The sequence below is a fragment of the Arachis ipaensis genome, chromosome B07, assembly GCF_000816755.2.
Source record: "Arachis ipaensis cultivar K30076 chromosome B07, Araip1.1, whole genome shotgun sequence".
Classification (NCBI taxonomy): Eukaryota; Viridiplantae; Streptophyta; class Magnoliopsida; order Fabales; family Fabaceae; genus Arachis; species Arachis ipaensis.
In genome coordinates this window covers 101,887,628-101,895,146 of record NC_029791.2, presented here as the reverse complement: position 1 = coordinate 101,895,146, position 7,519 = coordinate 101,887,628, and positions in this window count along the sequence as shown.

Sequence of the window (7,519 nt, the reverse complement as noted above, 5' to 3'; positions counted from 1 at the left end):
ATGTTACTATATAATTAATATTTGTCACAAATAGTAATAAAAAGAGCAATGGCCGAGTGGCAAGTGGAAGCTGCTTTTGCTCAGAGGTTCTTGGTGGAGACATTTTAAAAAAATTTTCAAGCAGACCGGTTTGCACTGGTTCTCGTTGATTTTGACCGGTTTGATCCGGTTCTTACTGGTTCACACTGGTTTTCTTCTTTAAACGGTCAAAGGAGTAAATCGAATCGGATTAGGATTTGGTTCATCAGTTTTTCGGTCGAACCAGCCGGTCTGGTTCTGTTTTTATAAGTATGGTATATACGCTTAAGTTGAGCTATAGCTTTGGGCGCTAATCTATTTAATATATAAGGTAGCGTTTAGAAGAGAGACAGACACTGAGAGACTGAAATTGAAAGATAAAAACTGAGACTAAAATAAGTTTTAGTATTGCATTTAGTATAAAGTGGGAGACAGACACTAAAATAAGAATGAAGTTCTAATTTAATTTGTACAAAGGGTAAAGTTGGAATTAATTAATTGAAATGATGATATTTTAGGTATAAAATATTATTAAAGTTTCAATCTTTGTTCTCAAAACTTCCAGTCTCCTGTGTTCCCACTTTTTTGAAAGTATTGAAATACTGAAGTTTTAGTACTAGTCTTTGAGCCAACAAAAAAAATATTGAGTCCCAGTTTCACAGTTTCCATCTCACTACCTCAAAACAAACGCTAACTAAAAGAAGGCAAAACAATTACTCCCGTTCTGAAACCCCAACACATGTCTTTGATTCTGCCTCCATAAGCTCGACACGTGGAAACAAAGTTATTTCAATTTTGTGTTTTGCTCCTCAGCAAAAACTTCTTACCTGGTGGAATCTACGGGCGAGACGTTTGTCTAGTGGATTGAAGGGAGTGAATCTCGAAGCAATTCCAAAACCACCATCTAGCGAAAGAAAAGGAAAATGCTAGTTTTGGATTGGATGATTAGGATAAACAATGGATTGAGAAATCATTGTGTCTGATGGAGAAGAAGAAAAGAAACAGCAATCTTTTTCCTAAATTCTAAGGTAGCCTTTTATCCATTGTGTTTAGTGCATGTTAGAACATCATCAATCCCAAACGATGGGATCAACGACTGATACTTTGCTCTGATTGGTTGAGTGGACTTAATCTCGGATTTCCAACATGTTTTGCTCGATTGAAAAATTTAGTCTGTTGGTTTAAACGATGGCCTAATTTTGGCACGACTTCGTGAAATATAAAATCCGGTGAAGAACTTTTCTTATGACATGGTCTTTATATATTGGAAGCCAGTAGTTTTATTTTACCATAACTATTTTGTCTGTTGAATCTTTCATCCCACTATCCACAGAGCTTTGAATACTTCTTGTCCTCTAGTGTGGAATTTATAACCCACAAACTAACCGACAAGTACACCGGGTCATACCAAGTAGTACCTCAAGTGAATGAGGGTTAATCCTACGAAGATTGATGGACTAAGCAACAATGATTGAGTGATTTACTTAGTTAGACAAGCAGAAAAGAGTGTTTGGGTTTCGATTACATTAAACAGTAAATTCAGAAAATTAATAAAGCAAGCAGTAAATTGGTGTGAAGAATATATGAGTAAAACAATTAAAGTTTCAGAGATGTTGATTTTTCAGATTAACTTTTCTTACCAACTACTTTAATCATGCAAGATTCAATTTATGGCAAACTATATGTGACTAAACCTTAATTCCTTAGACCTTTTTAGTCTCCTCTAACCTTCATCAACTGCCAATTCCTTGGTCACTTGATTCCAATTAGAGGTTAAGTTCAAAACTAGTTTATGTGCCACAGAAACCGTAATTATCAAAATATAAGAGGATTATATATCACGTATCCCGTTAAGTCCAGATAATTAGTGATTTAGGAGAATCTATTTTCAAGCTGTTGTTCAGGTAAATTGCTTTTTCAAGGTTTACAAGAACTCAATTAGAATAAGGGTCATACTTCCGTTCCACCCAAATTCATAAGATGAAGAACGAAAACAAATACTTGAAATTGAAATCAATACATGAATTAAAATGGAAAAGTAATAGTATCAACCATACAATAAACAGAGCTCCTAACCTTAACAGTGGAGGTTTAGTTGCTCATGGTTCAGAGAGAAAATAAGGATTCAAAAAATTGTAAAGTGCAGAATGGTAAGAGAGAAGAGAGCTTGAAGGGCTAAATCTTTTTCCTTTTATATCTAATCCTAATAAATGTAAAATATATTTTCTAAAACTAAATAATATCTTTTCCTATTTGTAATTAAAAGAAAAGTTTTAATCAAAAATAAAAACCTAATCTTCATACACTCCAAATAGGTGTGGGGACCATTGCAAACACCAGGATTGGCGCCTAACTTGGAATTCCAAGTTAGGCGTGGCTGCACCCATACATAGTGGAAGGTAATTGCTTCATCTGGCGCCTAATTTGGGAAATCCCAAGTTAGGCGCCACAAAGGCCGTACATATTGGAAAAGAAGTGTATACTATTATATATCGTTGGAAAGCTCTAGAAGTTATCTTTCCAATGCCACTAGAACCGTGTCAATTGAACCTCTGTAGCTCAAGTTATGTCTGTTAGAGTGCAAGAAGGTCAAGGTTGACAGCATCATCCACTTTCTTCCTCTTCTTCAATAAAATTCCGTCAAATCCATCCGAATGCTACCTGAAATAAACAGAATTACACACAACTCAAAGTAGCATTCATAGTGGCTAAAAAGTATTTAAATCTTAATTAAACTTAACAATTCAACTACAAATTCACTATGAAAAGATAGGAAAGATGCTCACGCATCACAACACCAAACTTGAATTGTTGCTTGTCCTTAAGCAACCAAAACTAATATAAAGTTAGGATGTGAATTTGCATGAGAAGTGAGTGCTCAATTAAGCTCTTGTCTCTTCTCAAAGTGGGGTTTATACACTGTAGTTCTAAATAGTTTTGGCATCTCACTATCTTTTGAATCTGAGGAATGTCACTGTCATTTGGAATTAGAATCCGGATAATATTATGAATTCTCTGGCCTTTTTACCTTGGGTTAATCCTTGAACACAGCAAATTTTCTTTCATTCTCTTTTCTTTGGTGCTTTGCACCTTAAGCCTAGCCGTGACTTTAAACGCTTTGTCTCAAGCTTTACTTGACATAAAAACACCATAAGCACTTAACTGGGGAACTCTCTTTTAGATCTGATTTTTCTTTCAGTTACTTCCAGACAGTGGTGCTCAAAGCCTTTGGCATACTTTGTTAAATGCACTTCGTCTCGACTCTTAGTGCTCTGTCTCAAGGATTGCTTGACACATTTACACCACAAGCATATGACTAGGAAAACAACTCTTTGAGCTTTTAATCATAATTGACCTTCCTAGCCATTGATGCTCAAAGCCTTGGACCTTATTTTTCTCTATTTTCATTTTGTTGTTTCTTTTGCTTCAAGGATTAAGCTTTTGTTTAATTTAGAGAATTCATAATAGTTCTCTAAATTCATGTTCCTCATGCATCAATATCCTTTGATTTAAATTCAAATATGCACTGTTCATATCATGCATTCAAAATCACAGATGACACCACCACATTTAAATAAATAAGACTACTCTTAATATAAGCTCAATTTCTCATGCAATACATCACTTCTTTTTTTTTCTTTTTATATTCAAGCTCAGTGAGCTGTACATGAGACATCTCTTTAATTGAAAGATAAATAATTGAAATTTTAAAATAACAAAATTAGACTAGAAACTAGGACTCAGAATCACTAAAGATCATGCAGACATGCAAGTAAAATAGTAGAAAATAGGAATATAACATAATAAGAATGGAAGGAAATAGAATGAAAGGAACTCAACCACCTCAGTTATTCTGGCGGCCATCTCATTCCTCAAGTTGTCCTCCTCCATGAAGATGATCTAGCTCCCTTTGGTATCACTAATAATAAGATAAACGTAGAGCATGTGCTACAACACTAAACTTAAAAGTTTCCTTGTTCTCAAGCAAAGAAAAATTGAGAAAGGGGGACATAAAAAAAAGGGCAATTCACTTAAATAAATTGTTTCACCTTCAAAATTACGTAAATACATTGTTTCTAAAACGAATACACAAATACATTGTTCCATGTATCTATATAAACCGCTACTGCCAGTAGCGGTTTACAAGTGAACAGAAACTGCTAGTACCTGCCATGGATTAGGAGGAAACTTGGCTGCACAGAAACTGCTAGTACCTGCCGCGGTTTCTGTTTAAACTGGCTTGGGCATAAACCGCTACTGCCAGTAGCGGTTTATGTGTGTTGGTTTTTGTGCGTAAACTGCTGGAGCCTATAGCGGTTTACATGGAAGGTGGCTGCCTATATAAACCATGGAGGCAGCCGCATATTACTCATTTGGAAGGTTTGTTAGGCTTGTTAGAGAGAGGAAATTCTAGAGAGAGGTCAGAGCAAGTTGAGAGCGGGTCCGAGGTATCTGAGTGGCGAAAACCGGCGGGATATCATGGCAGACAAAAGGAGCTTGTACCGACGGAACGGTGTTGCGCATATTGCCGGTTCCATTGGTGAGGAGGTTAGTTAATATTTTCTATTTTTTTTAGCCTTACCATTTGTTAATTAGAGAAATGGTATGTAAGGTAGATGAACTAGAATTTATAGATTAATCCATCTAGTTTGGAATTAGGATTCGCATATTAGGATGTTAGTTTAATCGGTTTTGGTTGGTGTTTTAAATTTTTTTTGTTAATTTATAAATATGATTAGTTAACTGAATTTAGTTCCCTTCAATGAATGTTATTCTACATGTTGTTGGTTTATGTTATGGAAATATTAATGGTTAGGCTCATATGAATATGTTTTATTTATGATTTGTTGCTTTTTTAGATTTTTTACAATTACTTTGTTGAACATATTTTTGTGTTAAGTAGCCAGAGTTGGACAGTTGACGTGTGTTATTTATTTTAGTTCGGTTAGTGTATTTGTATGATATGAAGTTTTTTATTTTAAAGTTTTATAATATTTTTATAATTGTGGCTGTTATTTATTCAATTTAGTGTTCTATTATTTTTACTATTGTAATAAGTTTCTATAATTTGAAGCTTACATGTTTTTTGACAACTGAGTTATAGGTTCATAGATTAATTTGTTTACCGGTTCCTTATTTGTTAATGGTTTAAGATATTTGTTATTGTTAGATAGGGGAATGTTTTTATGGATAGGAGAATTTATTTGTCTGCTATATTTCTTTCATGTTATGTGCAGCCCACTAGGTGTATATACAGTGTGAGACGGCAACAGAATATGCCCATGCATAAAAGGATCATCCCTTATTTAGAGAGGGCTGGAATGTACCATTTGGCCAGGCTAAACAGTCAATGGTTCTGGTTGGATGAGCCATTGGTTAGTGCGTTCATTGAGAGGTGGCGTCCTGAGACGCACACTTTTCACATGCCTTTCGGAGAGTGCACAGTGACATTGCAAGACATGGCATTTCAGCTAGGGTTGCTTGTCGATGGGGAGCCCGTGAGTGGTTGCCTTGGTGAGTTTGAAAAATACATGGAGGGTGGCCAACCAGCGTGGAAGTGGTTTCAGGACCTATTCGGTGAGCTGCCACCACCGAATAAGGTCAAGCAGATGACGGTCCACTTTACATGGTTCCACGAGAGGTTTAGGGTGCTACCACCAGATGTGATCGAGGAGACTATCCGCATCTACGCACGTGCCTACATCATGATGTTGTTATCCACTCAGTTATTTGGGGACAAGAGTACAAACTGGGTACATATACGGTGGTTGCCCTTTGTGGCGAACCTTGATGACATGGGGAGGTATAGCTGGGGGTCGGCCGCTTTGGCTTGGTTGTACCGATGCATGTGTCGGTTAGCGAACAGAAATGTGACCAACCTTGCGGGTCCCCTCCAGTTGCTACAGAGTTGGATATTCTGCCGGTTTCCGTCGTTGAGGCCGTCTGGATTTGAGGTTTTCTCTTTTCCGCTGGCATCCAGGTATAGGTTATGTTTTTTGAAAGCTTAAAAATGTCATGGCCACAGTTTTAAGTTTGTGTCTCATATGTTTTACATTTAGGTAGTCTGCTTACTTACCTCCGAATGATGGCAAGGAACAGAGGGTCCTGAATTATCGGCTTGCATTGGATCGCTTGACCGCTCGCTGGTGTGGGAAATTTGTGATTCACACTTTTCACAACTCCGCACAACTAACCAGCAAGTGCACTGGGTCATCCAAGTAATACCTTACATGAGTAAGGGTCGATCCCACGGAGATTGTCGGCTTGAAGCAAGCTACGGTCATCTTGTAAATCTCAGTCAGGTGGATTCAAATGGTTATGAGTGTTGATAATTAAAAGATAAATAAACATAAAATAAAATAAAGTTACTTATGTAATTCATTGGTGAGAATTTCAGATAAGCGTTTGGAGATGCTTTGTGCTTCTGACCTCTGCTTTCCTATTGCCTTCTTCCAACCATGTGTGCTCCCTTCCATGGCAAGCTGTATGATCCTCTAGGATGAAAAATACCAGGTACGATCTTTGCACGGCTAATCAACTGTCGGATTTTTTTGTCTCGGATGAAAAATATCATGTACAGCTACCGCACGGCTAATCATCTATCGGTTTCCACTAGCGTCGGAATAGGACCCTTGTCCTTTTGCACACTGTCACTGCGCCCAACATTCGCTGGTTTGAAGCTCGTCACAGTCATCCCTTCCCAAATCCTACTCGGAATACCACAGACAAGGTTTTGACTTTCCGGATCCCAGGAATGCTGCCAATTGGTTCTAGCCTATACCACGAAGATACTAATCTCACGGACTTAGTCCGTGTATTAGATACCCAGAGATACGCACTCAAGCTGTCGCCCAATGACTACATTGAGCTCAGATAGAACGGAAGTGGTTGTCAGGCACACATTCATAGAATTGAAAAAAATGATGAGTGTCACAGATCATATCATTCTCCAGATTGAAGTACGAGTGAGTACCTTAGAATGGAATCAAGCGTGATTGAATAGAAAACAGTAGTAATTGCATTAATTCATGAAGAACGGCAGAGCTCCACACCTTAATCTATGGGGTGTAGAAACTCCACCGTAGAAAATACATAAGTGAAAAATGTCTAGGCATGGCTGAATGGCCAGCCTCCAAATGTGATAAATGGCATAAGCTAGATGCGAATACAATAGTAAAAAGTGCTATTTATACTAAACTAGTTACTAGGAATTACAGAAAATAAGTAACTAAGTGCAGATAGTGCAGAAATCCACTTTCGGGGCCCACTTGGTGTGTGCTTGGGCTGAGCATTGAAGCTTTCACGTGCATAGGCCATTCTTGGAGTTAAACGCCATCTTGGGTGCCAGTTTGGGCGTTTAACTCCAGTTTTGGTGCCAGTTATGGCGTTTTACGCCAGAAAATTTTTGGCTGGCTTTTAGCGCCAGTTTGGGCCATCAAATCTCGAGCAAAGTATGGACTATTATATATTTTTGGAAAGCCCAAGATGTCTACTTTTCAAC